This window comes from Schistocerca piceifrons, chromosome 6 (assembly GCF_021461385.2).
Source record: "Schistocerca piceifrons isolate TAMUIC-IGC-003096 chromosome 6, iqSchPice1.1, whole genome shotgun sequence".
Lineage (NCBI taxonomy): Eukaryota > Metazoa > Arthropoda > Insecta > Orthoptera > Acrididae > Schistocerca > Schistocerca piceifrons.
The window spans coordinates 533,057,277-533,077,633 of NC_060143.1; positions in this window are offsets into that span (position 1 = coordinate 533,057,277).

The following is a 20,357-nucleotide window of genomic DNA, read 5'->3' on the forward strand; positions in this document are numbered from 1 at the left end:
GTATTGTGCTACAAAACTGGATGTTCTTCCACTAAAGAAATGAATGACTCAATGTTTATTTCCCAAACCATGTGCAGGTCTACATGAAGAAGTTACAAAAATAAAAACATTGGCAGATAACTGTAGGATGAATGTACAGATACTGTACAATGTTGCAGTGCCTGTTTTGTTCAGAAGTACAATGCAATGTGTCTTTAGACCTGGATGCATGTCTAAAGGAACAGGCACTGCAGTGACTACAGCTGTTATGGAATGCATATGGACAGGCATGAGCTGTATAATGGAATGATGACAATAAAAATTTGTGCCAGATCAGGATTTGAACCTGGATTTCTTGCTTATTGCAAGTGATCACCTTCCATTGAGCTATCCAAGCACAACTTACGGCCAGACCCCAACTTCCATATGTCATCAACCATGTGTGTACAAATTGCACTCAGTACATTCATTATGTATATTCCTGTATAGGAGAGACGTTTCCATAGAAACTTACTTGCCTGGTGTTGGTGGATAGTTATGATATTTCAGTGCCTGTGTTGTTCAGAAGTATTATGCAATGTTCCTTCAGACATGCATGCACTATAGCAAATACAGTCATTGTGAAAAACATTAAATATATTCTCAGTTGTGAATATGGACAATGGAATGACAATGAAAATTCGTGCCAGACTGGGACTCGAACTTGGAATTCCCACTTGTTTGTTGTAAGAAATTACAACATACTTTTAAGATGTCCTTTGAAACTAGCAAATAATCCAGCTTTATACATAGTATCTAGGATTAAGGTTAAAAGAGGTACCTTGCAGATAAACATGATTGGTTAAAGTGGGTTCCATACAGCATCAGACTATAACTATCATATCTCTTCTGCTTTCACTACTGAATTTCGCTGCCTGTAAGCCAGGTGTCTTTCCTTCAGGAATCAGGTCTCCACAGTTGTAGGCCCTATTACTTTGATGAACATCAAGTTGGCAACAGCCTTCAGGTGCAGTGATGCTCATAATATTGCTGTTACATTGTCAAACAGTCTGGAAGAACACAAGAAACGCTATTTACAGTCATAGGCCAACGCACGAATGGCACATTTTCAGCAAAAGTGATTCCATTTCCAGTCTTTTCCTTACTTTCATACCTCCTCCACTTTCATCATCACCTCCAAACAACTTATCTTTTTAATCACTGTGGGTGAAAAATATTGGGTAATCTTACAATTCATTTCCTCTATGAAATGCTAATAGAATTCCACACTTTGCCTTAACCTCTTCAACACTAATACAGAAGTCAACAAACAACATTACATCATCACCACATGACAGTGGAAGCAGTGCCTCCTCACAAGATATTTTGAAATCTGAACACATAAGACTATTATTTATTTCTGTGGCCCTTAACACTCACATATGAAATAGTTTTAATAATATTATACACATCATTGTTCTAGTCATATTCTGGAAAGGTTGTGAGGATGGCTTTCATGACATCTAAAATGAATAACAACATCTCATTTACAAATGACCCAGATATGGACAAAATCTAATATCATTACCTGATTTTGCTAATACTGTCATTGATGTCTGATTTTTTTTACCTTTTAATACAAATGAAATGTAGTTTGTTCCCTTCGGAGGATTCAGATAATAAAAGGGGTGCATCCCGAGTGTAACTCAGGAAACTCAGCACTGGTTTATACAATTTTTTTGATGAATTACACTTTTGCAGTTTTAGCCACTTTGTCAGTTAAGGATATGCAGAGTGGCTGTTTACATACACATCCTTTAGGCTTTCACAATGATTACAAATACAAGGTCCTGAGTCTGGAGTGTCAGGATGCACAGCATGCCACCACTGCTGACACTGCTCATGCTGTACTCAAACAATCTTCAAAGCTCTCATCACAATCATCACCAAAGATTTCTTCTTCTACTTTTTTCCTTTGTTTCTTCATGTTGGAGTTGGGGTATAAATTTTGATTTGATAGATTTTGAGCTTTTCTTGTCTCTATTGAAGCTTTCTTTTCACAGATTCTGACTCAAGCGTCTTATCATCTGCTTTTTTCCCTTCTATCTTTTTTAAATTTCTTGTTCCTTTTTTGATATTTTCTCTTCCGGCATACAGAAGCTCAAATAAAAGATGGAATAAGTGTCCTGTGACCCTACATAACGTTCGTTTCGTCACTAGACATAAATAACTAGTATAAGAAAGGTTACTGGTGATAGAGTTTCTACAAGTCGCCACTCCAGACTTTATTGTGGTTCAAACTAACGTCTACTTGGTAGAGAAGGAATATCATTTTTAATGCAAATTTCAGACCACAGTGCCATTATATCTTCTTCACTTCGTGTAGCCAGAAGAGAAAGGAATCTGTCTCTTCCTGCATAAAATCATTGGCACGAGTTGGAATCGAACACAGACCGTAGGTATACGAACCTATTATCAGTCCAACAGACCACCAAATCCTCTTCTCTGGGACACATTTTTCTATCGTAACGCCGTTGCGCCGCATTGGATGAGAATTCTTACACACAGGCTCCCTGTAGTAATTTGCAGCATGTTCAGTAAATTCATTTACTTGGTTGACCGAATCACCATGAACTAGCTGCCTCGGCTACTCAGTGCATACATTCGACTCTATTTTGTAATCACCGAAATAAAATCACGTAGCTGCCACCTTCACAGAACAGCCAACAGTGTAGGATGCAGAAATTTAAATAGGAAGTGTTCCTTTCCACTTGAGCTACTCTATTGCGCTTTCTGTTTGTTGAAAACGTCGTGCAGTGCAAAAGAAAAGCTGTAACTCTTTGTCTCTCAGAAGTCTAGACCCGTCCATATGCATTATCTCACAGCGCAGTGGAACGCAGAAGTTCTTGAGGAATTGTTGAGTTCATGGTAAGTGTCGCGCACTGTAAATAAGATGTCGCGAGTTCGAGTACATTCACTGCTACGTTTTTTAAAACGCAATTCTGCTGTCTGCTAAAGTTATCAATCTAATGGAACTTTGAACATAATTCCTTTCACTTCTCAACCAAAAATAATCGCATGTCAAAAAAAAGCTAACTTCTGCGATATTTTGTTCTTTTCAGGTTTAATAGACAGCCAGGGAGCAGATGCATCTCGATAATTTTGTATTATGTATGGGGAGCGCGCATCGTGCCAAAATACGTCAGAAAAGTATTTTCTACATTATCTGTCGTCTGGTAGTGCCATTTTATTCTTCTTCAAACCTTGTTCGACAGCTTTAACTCAGAAGCAGTTTTCTACATGATGTAATCAATAAACTGCATGTACATTGTCAGACTTTTATAGATGACATCAGAGAATTCGCATATATCCTTGATGATTAATATATCTCTCATGTTTAGTATTGTTTTAACAACACTAAAGGAAAACTTATGAAAATTGTGCACTGTGTTATAAGAAATGAAATAAAACTACCCACGATAACCTTACGACGAAAGTCTGTTTTAATAAAACTGAGTATCTGTACACAAGCGTGTCTCTACGGACACGAATTATTAAAATACTACTCATTTAGATTGGGTCTGTGTTTAATTGGTATGCTGTGACATACTCAAGGGGTATACAAATGTGGCATTTCATAGATAAAGTTACATATTCCTAGAACCCAAAATTTGCTTGCCAGCAGCAGAAAGAGGCGTTACCTGTTGTGCAGCATTGTAAGTTTTTCACCGTTGCACTATTAGCCGAAAGTATTTTCTTGCGATTTCCTTATTGAAGTTTGACCTGACTGCTTGAAGCTTTTCCACATAAAAAAGTTACAGTTAGTGAGCCTGGAACTGCGATCCATAACGGACGCTTTTTCACAGGTCAGCACGTTACCATTTTTTTTACTTTTTTTTCTTTTTTTTCGGGTCCCCTTCCTTCCCTTCAACCCGTACTTTACGCTCGCCAAGTGTTGCCTTCTCGGCCGGGCTTCTCCGCCATTTCCAGTAACCAAATCTAAACTTGACAATTAAAGGCGACAGTTTTTGTAATAAACCGGGACTCCTATCAAGACCCTTCGTCCCTGTTAACTAACCACGAAAGATGTCTGATATACCTCTATTCTGAAGTAACAAAGTGTGCATGCATTTAAAGATGAAGTGCATGATGTGGAGTTCTGTGACGGAGATACGAACCCAACACATAATCGGATTGTTAACTAAGTAAAATCAAATGTTACGTATAGGTTTTTCTTACCAGCTGCTAGGTGTTTGAATCTAAAATAAGGATACAAACTTTCGTGTCTAAGCGACAATCGAACTGCACACCTACCGTGCATCCACGAATATAGCTTAAGTATCAGCTGCTTTCTCACCAACAGTAAGATGTGTACGTGTTTGACCTGAAATAACGGCACCTAATGCGATTGTTGGTAACACATAAACAGACATTAAAAAAGCACGTTAATTTTCACTGGCAGGCCGGTAAGCACGTGATAGGGCTTGAGATGATATTATGAATATTTTTGTATTGGATCAGTATTCGGACCCACATACTAACCTTTGGAGGTGACCTAGAGAAGATTGCAGTCTTGGGAAAAGGAACGAAATGATTGAACTATACTATTCCGTTCGATTCAGATGTTTGAAAGAGGAGATACGAATTCGAATCACAGTCCAGCACCAAATTTTCAACGTCTCTAATTCAATCAAGTATCAGTAAAATAAGAGTCCTGTTCCTTTAAATGGCTATCGCTTCATCAAGTAAAATAAAATTTTCTAATATAAGTAAGCTTACTGGCGACTGTATTTCGCATCTCGTTTTCGTGCGGTAGCGTTCTCGCTTCCCACGCTCGGGTTCCCGTGTTCGATTCCCGGCGGGGTCAGGGATTTTCTCTGCCTCGTGATAGCTGGGTGTTGTGTGCTGTCCATAGGTTAGTTAGGTTTAAGTAGTTCTAAGTTCTAGGTGACTGATGACCATAGATGTTAAGTCCCATAGTGCTCAGAGCAATTTGAACCATTTTTTTTGATTGTATTTCTGTTTACCATGACTACCGCTATGTCATTTCCCAACGTAAACCGGCTCTGCCCAGTTGGTAATGAAGGAACGTGATGTTTAATGCGGATTCTGGATTATAACGTCTTTCTCTTGAGGTTACCAGTGGTAAAGCAAGTGTTGCATCGCCCAGGGCCTGTAATGATAAAGGACCCGTTTAGGTCAGGCATATTGTATACAGAAGTGGAAGAGAGAGAACCACTACATTCTACAACCTGTGTGCATTGTATGCACACAGAAATTACTGTACAGTATACTTATGGAGCCAAATGAGTGAATTGCGTATTTTCCAGTGAGAGAGAGCACTGGCAAACAGTCTTCGCTACATTAGGTTACTTAAACCGGTGTCACTCTGAACTAGAATTTATGGTCAGCGTCTAAGTGTAAGGTCAATGAGTTGGATGCGAGTTTTGCAACTGTGAAATACTTTCCTACATTATAGACGCGAATGTTAAATTTGAACTAATATTGCGAAAATTTTGTACTTGGATAGCTTAGAATGAAAATATTTCTGTTTATTGCAAAGGAAAACAACTGATTTTCTAAAGCATTGTCTGTCATACTCAACTTGAAGCAGGTCATGTCGACCAAATCATATGGAAGTCCTGACAGCGACGAATATCTGAAAGCAGTAAGATGTCTTGCCTTTTGGTTTTGCAGTACTCGATAGCCATTTCTAGGCGCAAGTAAATGAAGAAAGGCAGCGCGTTTTTGTTATCAAGTAACGTCTTCATCAATTACTTTAGTTTTAATGTAATCTTCGAGTAATTGCTGATGTTTGATATTAATATGAAAAGGATTCCGCAGACAGGGAAAGAACCTGTTCTTGGGAAACTACTTCTATAACGACCAAAAGCCATTAAATGATCTTCAAGCACATGTGTTCCAGCAGCGGTATGAAGAAAATGATAGTAATAATGACGTTAATAATCGAATTATCCGGTAACCTCACACTTCACAGTGGATTTTCTCGAACTAAGAAATTTGCTGAATTTGTGAAAATTACAAAATGGCTAGCCTATGATGCCTAGAAGAGTCTTAACATCCTGCTGAAATGAGAATAGCATAATCTTCGCGTCAGAAGCTTGCTTCTACTTAACCATTGAACAGACTCGCATTTTTTCCACCGTGACTAATTTTGTAAGCTAAGCACGCCATCCGTTATAGCATACTCCTGGGGCTAGGAAATGTGGCCACAATGGTCTGGTGGAACGAACTGTCACAGGTGCAATGCGTGGGTTCAGGCATTTATTTTTAAGAGGCACAAACAGATTTGCTTTACTACTGGTAACATCAAGAGAAAGACGTTATAATCCAGAATCCCCATTAAACATCACGTTCCTTCATTACCAACTGGGCAGAACCGGTTTACTTTGGGAAATGACATAGCGGTAGTCATGGTGAACAGGAATACAGTCGCCAGTAAGCTCACTTACATTAGAAAATTTTATTGTATTTGATGAAGCGATAGCTATTTAAAGGAACAGGGCTCTTATTTTACTGGTACTTGATTGAATTAGAGACGTTGAAAATTTGGTGCTGGACTGTGATTCGAATTTGTATCTCCTCTTTCAAGCATCTGAATCGAACGGAATAGTATAGTTCAATCATTTCGTTCCTTTTCCCAAGACTGCAATCTTCTCTAGGTCTCCTCCAAAGGTAAGTATGTGGGTCCGAATACTGATCCAATACAAAAATATTCATAATATCATCTCAAGCCCTATCAAGTGCGTACCGGCCTGTCTGTGAAAATTAACGTGCATTTTTAATGTCTGTTTATGTGTTGCCAACAATCGCATTAGGTGCCGTTATTTCTGGTCAAATACGCGCACATCTTACTGTTGGTGAGTAAGCAGCTGATACTTAAGCTATATTCGTCGATGCACGGTAGGTGTGCAGTTCGATTGTCGCTTAGGCACGAAAGTTTGTATCCTTATTTTAGATTCAAACACCTAGCAGCTGGTAAGAAAAACCTACATGTAACATTTATTTTACTTAGTTAACAATCCGATTATGTGCTGGGTTCGTATCTCCGTCACAGAACACCACATCATGCACTTCATCTTTAAATGCATGCACACTTTGTTACTTCAGAATGGAGGTATATCAGACATCTTTCATGGTTAGTTAACAGGGAAGAAGGGTCCTGATAGGAGTCCTGGTTTATTACAAAAGTTGTTGTCTTTAATTGTCAAGTTTAGATTTGGTTACTGGAATGGGAAAAAGTTTCGGTAATTCGTGGCTCTTCATTGCTATTTCTCAATATGATATGATTAGAATAGATTACGACTAATTCTTGTTCCATAGATCATGAATACATTTCGTAATGATGTGGAAAAAAAAATGGCTCTGAGCACTATGGGACTCAACATCTTAGGTCATAAGTCCCCTAGAACTTAGAACTACTTAAACCTAACTAACCTAAAGACATCACACACACCCATGCCCGAGGCAGGATTCGAACCTGCGGCCGTAGCAGTCCCGCGGTTCCGGACTGCAGCGCCAGAACCGCTAGACCACCGGGGCCGGCAATGATGTGGAACTTGTTATTTTAATGAAAGATTTCTTTACATACCATGATTTAATTTCTTTACAACAATTTTTTACTCTCTCTCTCTCTCATTGTTTTTGATTTCTCTCTCTCTCTCTCTCTCTCTCTCTCTGTCACACACACACATTATTTTTTTTTTAATTTATATTTGTTTGTTGTGCTCGACTATCGGCGAGGCACGAAAACGTATGTGAATGAGTTTCTTAGTTTAGAGTACACTTACGAAAGAAATATGAAAACAACTATGAGAGTTACTGATTTATGATGCTTAGTTTGCAGTCAGTTCTGAGTATTATTAGTAACTACGCTCCAGTCCCTAAACCTAGTTACAGAAACGCGAATCAGACGCATTACGTATTCCAGGCCGTAGCAGCCGCGACTTGGAGACGCCAGCTATGGTCACTTCCCAGCCCGTTGTAGGATCACATTGGTTCGTCTTCTTCCTGTGGTACTGTAACTAAGATTTGGCAACAAGGAAGGGTATGTTTGGCAACTCTGTGATCGACGAGTTACTTCCTGGTGTGCACGGAAATAAGCCTCAAACTTCACTTGATTTTACCTGTCATTTCCATTGAATAATCTGAGTTATTATCGCTTGAGGTGTAATAAAAGATTGAAAATTTACGGTTTTCAGCCCAGAAAAGTCGTTGCACGTGGAAATCGCAACTAATCTCGTCCTTTAAGTAGCGGTTTACGAGTTCTGGTAACCATTCGTATCGTTAGACGAAGCTAAGACACACACCTTGTAAGTAGCCTGTTTAGGTTTTCTATTGGTAACGCCACCTCTGTATAAAAATCACTGGCTGTGCTGTGTGCAGTCTGTGTCTAGTTTGCATTGTTGTCTGCCATTGTAGTGTTGGGCAGCGTCAGCTGGATGTGAACAGCGCGTAGCGTTGGGCAGTTGGAGGTGAGCCGCCAGCAGTGGTGGATGTGGGGAGAGAGATGGCGGAGTTTTGTAATTTGTCATGAACTGCTATATATATTACCACTATTGAGGTAAATACATTGGTTGTTCTCTATCAAAATCTTTCATTTGCTAACTATGCCTATCAGTAGTTAGTGCCTTCAGTACTTTGAATCTTTTATTTAGCTGGCAGTAGTGGCGCTCGCTGTATTGCAGTAGCTTGAGTAGCGAAGATTTTTGTGAGGTAAGTGATTTGTGAAAGGTATAGTTTAATGTTAGTCAGGGCCCATTCTTTTGTAGGGATTATTGAAAGTCAGATTGCGTTGCGCGAACAAAATATTGTGTGTCAGTTTAAGGACAGTCGTGTACAATTTTTCTAAGGGGAGACTATAAGGCTCACATACTTAGAACATTTACCAGTACTGCTAATGAGATTTTAATGCAACATTTTGGTTTACTTGAAATTTGGTGTATCATGAGGTAAGTACATTGGCTTCTGCAGAACTTAGCTTTCGGAGGACGACAACTACGACACTTCCACACAGATTATCTTACAACAGGACGCACAGTTTAGCGCTATAGTACATGTATTTGAGTGATTAATTTTATACTTAAAACGTTTATTTTTAAAGGTTTTTGAATTACAAAGAAAGTTTTCCGTGATACATTTTATTCCATTGCAATAATCTGTAACCTCTGAGGGTATAATTACATTAATCCTCAGGGGGGTACACGCCTACTTTGTGTATCATGTGTTTGGCAAGCACAAGGAGCCCTAGATAATATGGTATTTGCTTATACAACTTTACACATTGGTACCATATTTCTCTAACACACAAATTACACAGCTATCTGATCATTTAACTGAGAGATAAACTTTTTTTACTACATCAGTGACACATGTTTACGCAATTACACAGTTGGGTAACTTCACACTTATGAAATTGTATTTTGTCTGTACTTTGTGAACTGTTCATATTTTTTCAGAACCATTGTGATACTATGAGAGCTTTGAATGATGTATTTGGTATGGGATTATGATTTTTAAAGTACGTTTGAGGCAGCTGACACTTTTGACATGAGCAGAGAATTTTTTTAGGTTTTGACATTATTGCAGAAATCTATGATGTTTTTGAGATTTGACTGAGGTGTTATGATGTTATTTTTACGACGACGATGTGTATTATGCAGTTGAGGTATGTTTATGATCAATAAGATGATGCTACTGTATATGAGGAATTTGATTATGTTACGTATTTATTATGATGAAATACTGAAGAATTGTCGACGAATATGTATATGTGTAATAAGGTAAGGAATAATGAGTAATGGTTAGGGACTCTGACTTGTGAAAAAGGATGTTGGAAACCAAGAATCGTAATTTAAGACTTATGAAATGGGTGTAAATGCGTGAATGTATCACAATGCCGGCGAAAATTGTTTGAACACTGTTATGTTCATAGGATTTTGTTTCTACACATTTGTAACGCAAATTCTCAACCTGTGATTTTTTTTCATATGAGACTGTCACTGTAGCAGAAACTGGTGTCGTAAATATTTCGGTAAGAAAGTTAAGTGACCACCTGCACGTAATGCATCGTGGGCACCCAGCTGGGCGACAGTCGCCTGAAAAAAAAAAAAAAAACCATTAGCGTGTGCCTTTCAGAGGCACAGGTAGTAAAAAAAAAGGGAGACCATTATCCTCGCTATTGACATTCCTTGTAGAAAGCACCGCAAATACGACACGCTCATTACTTGGAAAGATACTTACATCTGCACACCTGATTATGACAAGCGTCTTTCTCGAGAATTGAGAGAATTTTTACTGCCTTATGAAATGCCATATGGCTAATGAATGATGTTTCATGCCGTCCTTTGTACATATTTGCTCATTTTCTTTAATATCTAGTTTCTAACTGCACTGCAGAATTGGTTATTGTAAAATTTTATAGATGTACTAATATGAATATCTTCTGCCTACAGATCGAGTAAATAATTTTTTTAAAAAAATGAGGGAGCACAAAAAGACATTTACCTTCACAGGAACTGCATTCATAATTTTCTTTTCAAGTACTTGGTAATTTCTTTTGTAGAAATAGTTGTGGTGCACCACTTTAATTACATAGACATTAAGATATGAATAGACATTTCCCTTATATGCATTGTTGTCTTTAGTGTACTATTTCTTCTGCTTGAGCTTTGTCATGTTTAGGTATAAGTTATTTCATTTTTTTTTTTTTTTTTTTTTTTTTTTTGCTGGTTGCTAGGCATAATGTTACTGAATTTCACTTTACATTATTCTGTTAAGCCAATTTTACTACTGATTTATTTTTCTTGTTTGCTGCTCATTGCGTAATATTAGTTGTAATATTGCTGCTTGCTTGACCAATTTGAATATTTTGTCATTGCTGTTTGTGTTAATTGTTTTATACTGCTGCATTGCCTCGTCCTTTAGTTTAGCATCTGAGCTCAGTAGATTTAAGTTAGCTTAAGAGGGGGTAGACTATATAAGAAACTGACTATGGACAATAGGGAAAGAATGCATTGAGAAGTTATATGAAAAAGATTTGGGCCAAAATGTGTATTGTACACTGAGAAATAATTATTTTGAAAGAAATATGAATAGAATACAGAAAGCAGGTATAGATAGGACTTTTAGGGAATAATGATGAATGAAGGGAGATCTCCAAGAAGTAAAGAAAGTTTTGTTTGAAAAATACTGCAGTACAACAAACCCTGTCCTTTCCTTTTGTATTACTCCGCTATATGTTTGTGTACCCTTGTGTATTTGTGTTCATCCTGTCTTTATGTGTTTATCTGATACGATTTATGTTGTAGAATTTTTCTAATACTAAGCTACATTCACTATGATGAGGAATACTGTTATCCTCAAATATAATTTGCATTTATAATATGTTATTTTCTTAGTAAAGATGTTTAGACATTATTTATTCTCTTTTGTTTTAATGTTCATGTGTGAAGTTGATGTTTCGAAAATTATTCTGATATTTTATGTAGGTACTTATAATTCCTGTAACACTGATGTATACATTTTTATTCTTTTGTAAAGCCTGTATTACTACAAATGTTATCTGTATTATTATGTTTTTAATGATGTGTTTCGTACCTTTGTTATTGTGTTCTTATGCTATAAAATTGTACTTGACATCAGTTCATCAAATTAAGTAACTTGTAAGTTCCATTTCACTGCACACGTTTCTGTTGGTCATAGTATATGGACAATATGTGAGAAGTAGGGACTGTTAGTGTTTGCACGTGAGTTAATAATTCAGCAAGGGACTGGATAACAGCATTGCTGGTTCTAAGGACAATTCCAAACACTTTGTGAGTGCACAAGTGGTGGTTATGGACTTGCTATATTATCCGCAAGACTCTTCAATGGTGATTGTGCACCTGCACAGTCACAACAGATGGCTGCTGGCCATTTCTAAAAGGACTACAGTGGGTCTGTATCTTTGATGACCCACCAATACCACTATTTCTACAAGGACTACAGTGGGTCTGCACCTCTGGTGGCCCACCAATATCGTAATCTCTACCAGGACTACAATGGGTATGCTCTGTGATGACCTACCCAGCAATACTCTTCAAAACTTCGACTGACTCCGCTGTGGGTTTGCTCTGTTGTGACACATTACTTGTCTGCATGTCGAGAGTCAGCACTGTCTTTCCGTTGGAAGGACAACGCTACTTCTTCAAGACTGCATGGAAATCCACTACTTCTGTGTGCAATTTCTTTTACTAATGAGACTTTGTGAAAAAAACTGTAATTACTATTATGATGAATGATCAGGACTGTCTTTATGGACTGTGACAAAATTTTAGCTTTTGGCCAACATTGTATCAATAAGTGTGTGCATGTGATTTCTTTGTTATTGTAATTATGAAAAATTTTTTCAAATCATTATTGGCCACTGCCCAAAACAATTTGTAAAATTTTTTGTGGGGAGCATGGGGGTTATGTAAGTAGGCTGTTTAGGTTTTTTATTGGTAACGCCACCTCTGTATAAAAGTCACTGGCTGTGCTGTGTGCAGTATGTGTCTAGTTTGCATTGTTGTCTGCCATTGTAGTGTTGGGCAGCGGCAGCTGGATGTGAACAGCGCGTAGCGTTGGGCAGTTGGAGGTGAGCCGCCAGCAGTGGTGGATGTGGGGAGAGAGATGGCGGAGTTTTGTAATTTGTCATGAACTGCTATATATATTACCACTATTGAGGTAAATACATTGGTTGTTCTCTATCAAAATCTTTCATTTGCTAACTATGCCTATCAGTAGTTAGTGCCTTCAGTACTTTGAATCTTTTATTTAGCTGGCAGTAGTGGGGCTCGCTGTATTGCAGTAGCTTGAGTAGCGAAGATTTTTGTGAGGTAAGTGATTTGTGAAAGGTATAGTTTAATGTTAGTCAGGGCCCATTCTTTTGTAGGGATTATTGAAAGTCAGATTGCGTTGCGCGAACAAAATATTGTGTGTCAGTTTAAGGACAGTCGTGTACAATTTTTCTAAGGGGACGTTTCAACCTCTACGCTAGCTCTTTGTTAGCGTGCTGACCTAAGAAAAAGCGTCCGTTATGGATCGCAGTTCCAGTCTTGCTAACTGTAACTCTTTTATCCCTTCTGTGGAAGAGCTTCAAGCAGTCAGGTCAAACTTCGATAAAGAAATCGCAAGAAAGTACTTTCGGCTAATAGTGCAATGGTGAAAAACTTACAATGCTGCACAACAGGTAACGGCTCTTTCTGCTGCTGGCAAGAAAATTTTGGTTTCTACGAATATGTAACTTTATCTATGAAATGCCACATTTGTATACCCCTTGAGTATGTCACAGCATACCAATTAAACACAGACCCAATCTTAATGAGTAGTATTTTACTAATTCGTATCCATAGAGGCACGCTTGTGTACAGATACTCAGTTTTATTAAAACAGACTATCGTCGTAAGGCTATCGTGGGCAGTTTTATTTCATTTCTTTTAATACAGTGCACAATTTTCGTAAGATTTCCTTTAGTGTTGTTAAAACAATACTAAAAATGAGAGAGCTATTAATCATCAAGGATATATGCGAATTCTCTGATGTTATCTATAACAGTCTGACAATGCACATGCAGTTTATTGATTGCATCATGTAGAAAACTTCTTCTGAGTTAAAGCTGTCAAACAAGGTTTGAAGAAGAATAAAATGCCACTACCAGACGACAGCGAATGTAGAAATTACTTTTCTGACGTATTTTGGCACGATGCGCGCTACCCATACATAATACAAAACTTTCGAAATGCATCTGCTCCCTGGCTGTCTATTAAACCTGAAAAGAACAAAATGTCGCAGAAGTTAGCTCTTTTTTTTTAACATGCCACTATTTTGGGTTGAGAAGTGAAGGGAATTGTTATATCCTAGCCAGTAATGCCACCCGAGCCCGCTGCCAAACGTTTGGCAGCATCAAAGTCCGGACGCCGTCCGCATAAGCAGCGCCAGCGAGACAGGAAATCGCCGCAAGTCTGCGCGCGCCACCGCTGGCTTCTGGTTTCTTAAGCGCTGGAGTCGCGAGCGCTAGGACAGTTCTGTATTCGCCGCTCAGTTGTATACTCGCCACCCAATTGTGTACTTGCTAGTCAGTTGTGTGTTCATCGCAGCAGAGTTGTTGTTTGTCGTCAGCCGACGCTGACCTAGCCGCTCCGACTCGAACTAGACAGATTTCTGTAGACACGGAGTTCACTACTGTGTTTCTGTATGTTCGTTAATAAAGATAAGTACCGACTTTTATTTCATCAGAGTGTTTGGGTTTTCATCTTTCTGTTCACTGTTCCAGCGGACCGGTCGGCTCGCTATTAAAAGTGTGGCGGTGACATCGTAAGCCGTTTCTACAGCGAATTGCTTGTCGCTACGAACACCGCCACAAAACTGGCGACGAGGGCTTCCGAACTCGTGTGCAGGGCTGGTTCAACTTGTTTCTGGTTATACTAATTATAGCGATAAAATTTTGGGGGCTGGTTTAATTTGTGTTCACTATGTCTGCCGAATTACAACAGTTGATCTTGTTACAGAGTCAGCAAATACAAAGTCTGGTGGAAGCAATCGCCAAACAAGTGGCTAATCCTGCAACACAAAAGGAACAAGCACAGGCAGCACCACCTTTCCGTGCTTTTGATGCATCAAGAGAAGAATGGCGAGAATATTTCGCGCAGTTGCAGGCGCACATGACAGTCTACAAAATCATGGGTACTGAGCGGCAGCTTTATTTAATTTCCACTGCAGGCGTGGAAGTCTATCGACTACTTTGTAAGTTGTTCCCGGAATCCAAGCCAGAAGCTTTAGACTATGACGTTGTTGTTAACAAGCTTGCTGAGTATTTCGAGGGCTTCTTCAGATTAAAGAAACTGCCACATCAATCTAATAAACGGTGGTTAACAGATTTACGGGGCCTCACCCGTCAGTGCCGATTTAATTGTGTGTGTGGAGTTTCCTACAGTGATGTCATGTTACGAGACGCTATTACTCAAGACATTGCAGATTCTCATATTCGTGCTGCTATCTTAAAGTTGCCTGACCCGTCATTAGAGACTGTGATGAACATCATTGAAGCCCAAGATACTTTTGACTATGCTGAGTGTGAGTTAGATCAGCCATGTATTTCTCAAATTGCCTGTGCTAAGCAAGTTCTGTCACGCCCGCGGCCCCACCGGCAGAGTCAGACTGTAAACAATAGCCGGCCGCGTCATGTTAAACACATTCGTCAGCCGCGTGTGCAAAATGATAGAGTTAAGTCTTGCCCTAAGTGTGTTCTTGCTCATCCTCGTGAACGTTTGCCCGTTGAGAAACGCGGTTTGTCACTTTTGTCAAAGGAAAGGACACATCCAGACTGTTTGTTTGCGTGAACGCAAGAACAATTCTAGTGCTGCCCAGCCCATGGATATTCATGTTCTTCAAAGCCAGCCCGCCCAGAAGGTCGCGTTTAAAGACTCTTCCACGGTTCGTGTGGGTAATAAACTTGTTCGCAATAAGCCACCCACCCAGCCCTCTGCTATGCGACCCAGGCGTAATTCAAACGCTGTAAAAAGTAATGTACAGACTGCATGTGAAGCGGGAGTTGTTGTTCCACCCGCCCAACCCACGAGTTGTCGTAAGCAGCGAACACGCGCTAAACGCGCTGATTTTGTGTCTTCCGCCTCCACTGCACCGATCCAGAGACAGTGTAATAAACTATTTGTGAAGCTACGCATCCAGGATAAGACCTTCAATTTTCAATTAGACACTGGTGCGTCTGTGACTCTCATAAATAGTGCTACGTATGCGGCTATCGGCCACCCTAAACTTTCAGCGGCACAACATTCTTTGGCTACTTATAATGGAGAACAAATTCCTGTGTTAGGTGTATGTAGCGTGCCAGCCACATTCCGTGGCAATACAAAAACAGTTTCATTCACAGTGCTCCGCGCTACGGACAGTGTAAACATTTTCGGATTAGACTGTTTTGACTTGTTTGGCCTGTCTATCCAAGACAATGTGTTGCAAATTAATTCTGTTGTTGTTCCTCAAGACAGCATAACCGATTTGTGTAAACAATACAGTGACATATTTAAAGACGAACTAGGTTGTGCTGCGAACTTTGCCGCTCATATTACGTTAAAAGATAATGCTCAGCCTCGATTTTTTCGTGCTCGTCCAGTGCCTCACGCCCTCCGGGCACCTGTAGCAGATGAACTTCGTCGTTGGCAAAACAACGGTGTTATTCAACCCGTTTCAGCGAGCCAGTGGGCTTCTCCCTTAGTTATTATAAAGAAACCGTCTGGCAAGTTACGTTTGTGTGCTGATTTTAAGTCGACAGTTAATCCTCAGACTGTCATTGATTCTTTTCCTTTGCCTAGACCAGACGAGCTGATGGATAAGTTAGGGGAAGCTCGTTTCTTTTCCAAAATTGATCTCCGTGAAGCATATTTGCAATTGCCCCTCGACGAGCAATCACAACAGTATTTTGTCATAAACACGTCGTTGGGGTTGTTCCGTTTTCTGCGTTTGCCTTTTGGTTGTGCGTCAGCTCCAGCTGTTTTTCAGCGTTTTTTGTCACAACTTCTGGCTAATGTGCCATCGTGTTGCAACTATTTAGACGATATTGTTGTGTCCGGTCGGACGCCTGCTGAACATTTCCGTAATTTGGAGTGTTTGTTTACAGTGTTGTCTCAGGCAGGCCTACGTTGCAACATCGATAAATGTTCATTTTTCCTTACGGAGATGGAGTATCTGGGACATGTTATTAATGCTCAAGGCATTCATCCCTCTCAGTCACATATAGCAGCTATTCGTGATTTGCCCGTTCCTCGCAATCTGCATGAATTGCAAGCAGTTCTTGGCAAATTGACATATTATATTAGGTTTATACCTAATGCATCACAGATTGCTGCACCGTTGCATCGTCTCCGCCGTAAGAATGTTCCGTTTGTGTGGTCAGCTGATTGCCAATCAGCCTTTCAGCAGCTTAAAGAGGCTTTATTGAATGATCGTTGTCTGGTCCATTACGACCCTAACAAGCCTCTGGTGTTAGCTTGTGATGCCTCTTATTTCGGCCTCGGTGCTGTGTTGTCTCACCGAGTCGGTTGAAATGTCCCCTTTGAACAATTTATACATGACTGTGCTTAAACTGACGTAAAATATTTTGTTAGCGCAACGCAATCTGACTTTCAAAATTCCCTACAAAAGAATGGCCCTGACTAACATTAAACTATACCTTTCACAAATCACTTACCTCACAAAAATCTTCGCTGCTCAAGCTACTGCAATACAGCGAGCGCCACTACTGCCAGCTAAATAAAAGATTCAAACTATGGAAGGCACTAACTACTGATAGGGATAGTTAGCAAATGAAAGATATTAATAGAGAACAAACAATGTATTTACCTTGATATCATCATATATAAATATAGCAGTTCATGACAAATTTCAAAACTCCGCCATCTCTCTCCCCACATCCACCACTGCTGGCGGCTCACCTCCAACTGCGCAACGCTACGCGCTGTTCACATCCGGCTGCCGCTGCCCAACACTACAATGGCAGTATTACAACAATGCAAAGCAGCCACAGACTGCACACAGCACAGCCAGTGATGTTCATACAGAGGTGGCGTTACCAATATAAGAACCTAAACAGCCTACTTACATAGAGAAAACATAAACAGCCTACTTACATAGCCCCCATGCTCCCCACAAAAAAATTTTACAAATTTTTTTGGGCATTGGCCAATACATATTTGTTAAAATTTTTTTTCACAATTACAATAACAAAGAAATCAAAGGCACACACTTATTGATACAATGTTGGTCAAAAGCTAAAATTTTCTCACAGTCCATAAAGACAGTCCTGATCATTCATCACGATAAAATAGTAGTGTTTTTCTCAAAGTCTGAGCAGTAGAAGAAAATGCACACGGTAGTAGTGGATTTCCATGCAGTCTTGACTCTTGACATGCTGACAGGTAATGGGCCACAACAGAGCAAACCCACAGCAGAGTCATTCGACAGTTTGAAGAAGATTGGTAGGTAGGTCATCACAGAGCAGACCCACTGTAGTCCTGGTAGAGAGTATGGTATTGGTGGGCCACCAGAGGTGCAGACCCACTGCAGTCCTTGTAGAAATAATGGCATGGTGGGTCATCATAGATGCAGACCCACTGTAGTCCTTGTAAAGATAATGGTACTGGCGGGTCATCAAAGATGCAGACCCACTGTAGTCCTTGGAGAGATAGCCAGCAGCCATCTGTTGTGACTGTGCAGGTGCACAATCACCGTTGAAGAGTCTTGCGGATAATGTAGCAAGTCCATAACCACCACTTGTGCACTCACAAAGTTTTTGAAATTGTCCTTAGAACCAGCAATGCTGTTATCCAGTCCCTTGCTGAGTTATTAACACACGTGCAAACACTAACAGTCCCTACTTCTCACATATTGTCCATATACTATGACCAACGGAAATGTGTGCAGTGAAATGAATGCTTACATGTTACTTAGTTTGATAAACTGGTGTCAATTACAATTTTATAACATGAGAATACAATAACAAAGGTACAGAATACATCATTAAAAACATAACAATATAGATAACATTTGTAGTAATAGGGGCTTTACAAAAGAATAGAAATAGACATATACGTCAGTGTTACAGGAATTATGACATGAGTACATACATAGAAGATCAGAATAATTATTGAAACATCAACTTCACACATGAGCATTTAAACAGAATGAATAATGTCTAACATCTTTACAGAGTAAATAACATATTATTAATGCCAATTATATTTGAGGATAACAGTATTCCTCATCATAGTGAATGTAGCTTAATATTAAAAGAAAAAATTTCTATGAAACTACACAGAGACAGGAAGAAAACAAATACACAAGGGTACACAAACACGTACTGGGATAACACAAAAGGAAAGGACAGGGTTCGTTTTCAGTGTAACATTTGGTACTGCAGTCCATCCCAAAACTTCATTCTATAGATCTTTCGTCTTATTTCAACCTTTGCTTCCACCAAAAAAATCTTATCCAAGCATGCTTTCTGTATTCTGTTCATATTTCTTTCAAAATAATTATTTCTGATTGTACAATACTCATTTGGGCCCAAATCCTTTTTATATAACTTCGCAATGCATTCTTTACCTATTCTCCATAGTCAGTTTCTCATATAGTCTACCCCCTCTTAAGCTAACTTAAATCTACTGAGCTCAGATGCTAAACTAAGGGACGAGGCAATGCAGCAGCACGTAAAACAATTATTATAAACAGCAATGAAAAAAATGGAAAATTGCAAAGCAAGCTACAGTATAAATTAGCAAAAGTCAAATTCAATAACACTATGCCTGGCAAACAGCAGCAACTTATACCTAAACATGACATAGCGCAAGCAGAAAAAATATTACACTAAAATGGCCATGTCTAATACCTATGTCACATCTTAACATTAGAGTGATGCATCACAATTTATTCTACAAAAGAAATTACCAAGTACTTGAAAAGAAAATTATGAATGCAGTTCCTGTGAAGGTAACTGTCGCTTTGTGCTCCCTCATTTTTTTGAAAAAAATTATTATATACTCGATCTGTAGACAGAAAATATTTATATTAGTACATCTATAAAATTTTATTTTAACCAATGCTGCAGTGCAGCTAGAAACTTGATATTAAACAAAATGTGTAAATAAATACATAAAGCAAGCCATATGGCATTTTTCTTAACTAGCAAGGCAATAGCTGTGAAATGTTTCTCATCGTTTCATTAGGCATTTCAGTAAATATCATAAATTACGAGCTCCACAGTATGCTTTCAACAAGGAGATGTCAGTAGCGCGGACAATGGCCTTCCCTTTCTTTTTTTTTTCTACCTGTGCTTCTGACGAGGCACTCACACTAATGGCTTGTTCTCCAGGCGTCTGACACACCTGGGTGCCCACGACGCATTATGTGCAGGTGGTCACTTAACTTTCGTACGGAAATATTTACGACAGCAGTTTCCACTACAGTGACAGTCATATATACAAAATTTCACAGGTCGAGAATTTGCGTTGCAAGTGTGTAGAAACAAAATCCTATGAATATAACAGTGTCCAAAAAAATTTTCGCCGGCATTGTGATACATTCACACATTTACACACACATTTCATAACTCTTAAAGTACGATTCTTGGTTTCCAACATCCTGTTTCACAAGTCAAGAGTCCCTACCCACTATTCATTACTCCTTACCTTATTACACATATACGTATCCATCGACACTCGTCAATATTTCGGCATTATAAATATGAAGCATAATCAAATAACTCATATAGCCTCAGCCTATTAATCATAAACATACCTCAGCAGCATAATACACATCGTCGTCGTAAAAATAACATCATAACACCT